This window comes from Nematolebias whitei, chromosome 17 (assembly GCF_014905685.2).
Source record: "Nematolebias whitei isolate Nwh7 chromosome 17, NemWhi1, whole genome shotgun sequence".
NCBI classification, from domain to species: Eukaryota; Metazoa; Chordata; class Actinopteri; order Cyprinodontiformes; family Rivulidae; genus Nematolebias; species Nematolebias whitei.
The window spans coordinates 41,484,703-41,489,272 of NC_056514.1; positions in this window are offsets into that span (position 1 = coordinate 41,484,703).

Below are 4,570 nucleotides of genomic sequence, written 5' to 3' on the forward strand. Positions count from 1 at the left end.
CATTAGAGATGCTAACGGTACTTAGCCTGGTTTCATTAGAGATGCTAACGGTACTTAGCCTGGTTTCATTAGAGATGCTAACGGTACTTAGCCTGGTTTCATTAGAGATGCTAACGGTACTTAGCCTGGTAATCCTGGTTATCACAGTGAAGTTGGGTCTGGCGTCACTCTAAAATCAGCCGGTCGCAGACAGCGTCACTCATCTCACCGTCTGGCTCGACTCCAGCTGACCCTGTTCATACGTGGACTGTTCCAGAACTCTCGCTCGGCAGCTCAGAGGCATAACAGCAGCAGGTTGACTGAACACACTGAGACAGGAAGCAGGGTTGAGTGTTTTGTGAAATGGGCTCAGAAGACTTAACCCCACTGACCCGCCCCCACCACTACCTAACAGAACACAGCATCCAGCTAGCTTGTTTATTTATTTTTTGGGGGGTGTTGAAACTTTTCATCCAATCAAACGCTTGGATTTCAGCCACGCTGACTGATGATTGGCCACTGTTGGTGTCACTGAACGTCGTTCCTCTTCCTGCTTCTTTCTCTACAACAAAGGGACCAATCAGAGCAGCGCTGACCCTCTGACCTCCACAGGTTCTGGTTCTGCTCCACCGAGCCTCAGAACTGACGGCACCGACTGTTACACAGGAACAATCCAATGCAACAATAAACCGGGCTCTGCTTCGCCTCCAGAAACTTTGCACGTGAGCGTTCTCAGACTCACCCGAAGAGTTTTCTTACAGACGAGTATTTTTGAGGCCCGTCTCAGCAGAACTGAATGTCATTTTGGCCCCGTGTGTTTGTGGCGGTTCGACCCGACTGGGTCTAAATGAAAGAACTCTGTAGACGGACCTGCCTCAGACCCTCAGACCTCGACTCATGAAGTATTTTTTTAGCCTGTGGTCTGAGCTGCAGGTCGTGGACCCTGACTTTGTGCGTCTCCTCAGGTCCAGCATGACGACGTCAGGCGGGTTCTGCTCGTGCGGTCAGAACCGGATGTGTGTTTTCTCTGCAGTGACTGGTGTTCCTCTGCCACCGCGTGTTCGAGTCAACAAGAATAAAACACCCGAGAGGAAAGAGTTCTTTGGTTTCTGAGTTTTCAGAATAAAATCTGAATAAATCTTAAAATTTATTATTATTTTGACTCTAATCTGAAACGTTTGGCTTCTTTTTCAGAACAGAACTTTAGTCTAAGAATAGTATTAAATTAAAAATGTCCTCTCTGGCTTTTGTTCTCATGTGGCTCCAACACGCCGTTGTAGTTTCTACGTTTTTGTTTTTTTTACCAATTTGCACCAAAATGATTCCGAGGTGAGTTGGACAAAAGTCGGAGGCGTGTCGGAGGCGTGTCGGAGACGTGTCAGCCTGTTTGAACAGCACAGACCCGTCATGTATGCACAGTATTTTTAATGTTTGCACTTTGCTTCTGTGATTAAAGCTAATTCAATGTTTGATGCAACCGAGCAGAACTGAGAGTCTTCATGTGAGGAGCTGATGATTTTGTGGGTGGGGTAGGTGAAGCACCCACACCTGCCTCCACCCTCATTGGCCCCACTCTGGGCCCATGAGCAAGGCCCTTAACCCCCACCACCTGCTCCCTAAACAGGTCTCTCTTAAAAATGAGTTCTCGTGGCTCAATGAGTCTACCTGGATCAATAATACCTGGATCAATAATACCTGGATCAATAATACCTGGATCAATAATGAGTAAATGAAAAATGATGATGATGAAGAGCTGAGGAAGATGTTCTGCTGTCTAAAATCTTCAGCTTTATTCAGACGTGCACTTTTTTATCTTTTAACTTTTGTTGGTTTTGGCTGAAAAGAAAAATGTAAAGTGTAAATTTAGTTTTCATATTTCATGATCTAAACATAAATAGTTTATTATGTTTAAAAACCGTAATTCAGATATGTTCTGATAATCTTCGGTCATGTTGAGCTGCTGGTTCGATTCTTCAGTTTCCTTCCTGCCAGAACAGGATCCAAAAAACCAACATGGCCGCCCTAAAGAACGAGATGTCTTCATTTCTGAACACTGGAGGAGACGGAGCCGTCGCTGATTGATGAAAATAATCTGGTCCTCTGGCGGCAGCAGCTAGCTGTAGTACTTCCAGCGAAACGTGAAAATGTTAACGAAGTCGTCTGACGACGTTCGTCAGCTTCGGCCTCGACTCGCAGAATCTTTTACAAACGTTTCTGCACGAGGGCCGAGGTTTGGTGAAGAAACGTTCGGCTTCAGCGTTTTCAAGGTTTTTACTAAAACATGTTTGAAAGTTTAATGTCGGTTCGGTTCTGAGAGGAAAGTTCGGGTTGATGTTTAGAACACGACAGATTCAGTATTAAATGATACAACTGCCTGCCATACAAACATGTTAAATGATACAGGCCAGGAGAACTTCAAACACGTTCAGGGGGAGGCGGGGACATCGAGTCCGAGTGGCCATGTTCGGCGCCTCTATTGTTGAGGCGGCTTACTGGAGCTGTGGCCGCAAGGTTGTCTGTGCCGCCGTGACCCTCAAACCCGGTGGTGGACACAGCGGTGAGGGATGCGGTCAGGCTGAAGGAGTCCTGTCGGGCCTTTTTGGCCTGTGGGACCCCAGAAGCAGCTGATGGGTACCAGCAGTCCAAGCGGCATGCGGCTCGGGTGGTCGCTGAGGCAAAAATTCGGGTGTGGGAGGAGTTCGAAGAGGCCATGGAGAATGACTTCCGTACGGCTTTGAGGCGATTCTTGGGTTTCCTGAGCTGTCCCTTAGTCCTGCTGCTATAGGCTCAGACTGCTGGAGGACAAACTGACCACACTTTTCACTCTGCTGCTGTCTTTACTTACTCTGCTCAACCTGGTTTGTATTTGTAATTATTTTTTCTATACTGAACATGGTTTTGTCTTTCAGGTACACCTGGACCAATATCTGTACCTGGACCTATACCTGGACCTATATCTGGACCTGGACCTATACCTGGACCTACCATGCTGTGTTGGTCTGTCTCTCCTTCCTGTCCTCTCAACCAGCCGGTCAAAGCAGATGGTCTCTTGTCCTGAGCTGGTTCTGCTGGAGGTTTCTTCCTGTTAAAGGGAGTTTTTCTTTCCACTGTCTCCACTGTGCTTGCTCAGGATGGGAGACTGCAACGAAGCCAAGATTCATCTTGTCTGCTGGATTCCTTAGAGAACTTTACTAAATATGTGAATGTTCCTGTAAAGTCCCTGAGACAACTTTGCTGAGATTTGGTGCTATATACAGGCCCTTTCCAAAAAATTAGAATATCATGGAAAAGTTGTTTAACTTCCATAATTCCATTCAAAAAGTTAATATTTAATAGGTGATAGATTCAGGGCCCACAATTTAAATGATTTCAAGTATTTATTTGTTCATTTTTACATAATTTGGGCTTCCAGCTCATGAAACCCATGAAAACAGGATTAAAAAAAATTAGAATACTGTGGAGAAATCTCTTCACAGTATCCCACAGGTTCTCTATGGGGTTCAGGTCAGGAGAGTTGGCAGGCCAATTGAGCACAGTAATACCATGGTCAGTAAACCAGTTACCAGTGGTTTTGGCACTGTGAGCAGGTGCCAGGTCGTGCTGAAAAAATGAAATCTTCATCTCCATAAAGCTTTTCAGCAGATGGAAGCATGAAGTGCTCCAAAATCTCCTGATAGCTAGCTGCATTGACCCTGCCCTTGATAAAACACAGTGGACCAACACCAGCAGCTGACATGACACCCCAGTGACTGTGGAAACTTGACACTGGACCTCAAGCAATGAGAATTCTGTGTCTCCTCTCTTCCTCCAGACTCTGGGACCTTGATTTCCAAAGGAAATGCAAAATTTGCTTTCATCCGAAAAAAGTACTTTGGACCACTGAGCAACAGTCCAGTGCTGCTTCTCTGTAGCCCAGGTCAGGCGCTTCTGACGCAGTCTCTGGTTCAAGAGTGGCTTGACCTGGGGAATGCGGCACCTGTAGCCCATTTCCTGCACACGCCTGTGCACGGTGGCTCTGGATGTTTCTACTCCAGACTCAGTCCACTGCTTCCGCAGGTGCCCCAAGGTCTGGAATGGGCCCTTCTCCACAATCCTCCTCAGGGTCCGGTCACCTCTTCTCGTTGTGCAGCGTTTTCTGCCACACTTTTCCCTTCCCACAGACTTCCCACTGAGGTGCCTTGATACAGCACTCTGGGAACAGCCTATTCGTTCAGCAATTTCTTTCTGTGTCTTACCCTCTTGCCTGAGGGTGTCATTGATGGCCTTCTGGACAGCAGTCAGGTCGGCAGTCTTACCCATGATTGTGGTTTTGAGTAATGAACAAGGCTGGGAGTTTTTAAAAGCCTCAGGAATCTTTTGCAGGTGTTTAGAGTTACGTCGTTGATTCAGATGGTTAGGTTAATAGCTTGTTTAGAGAACCTTTTCATGATATGCTCATTTTTTGGGACAGGCATTTTGGGTTTTCATGAGCTGTATGCCATAATCATCAGTATTAAAACAATTAAAGACCTGAAATATTTCAGTTGGTGTGCAATGAATCTGAAATATATGAAAGTTTCATTTTTATCATTACATTATGGAAAATAATGAC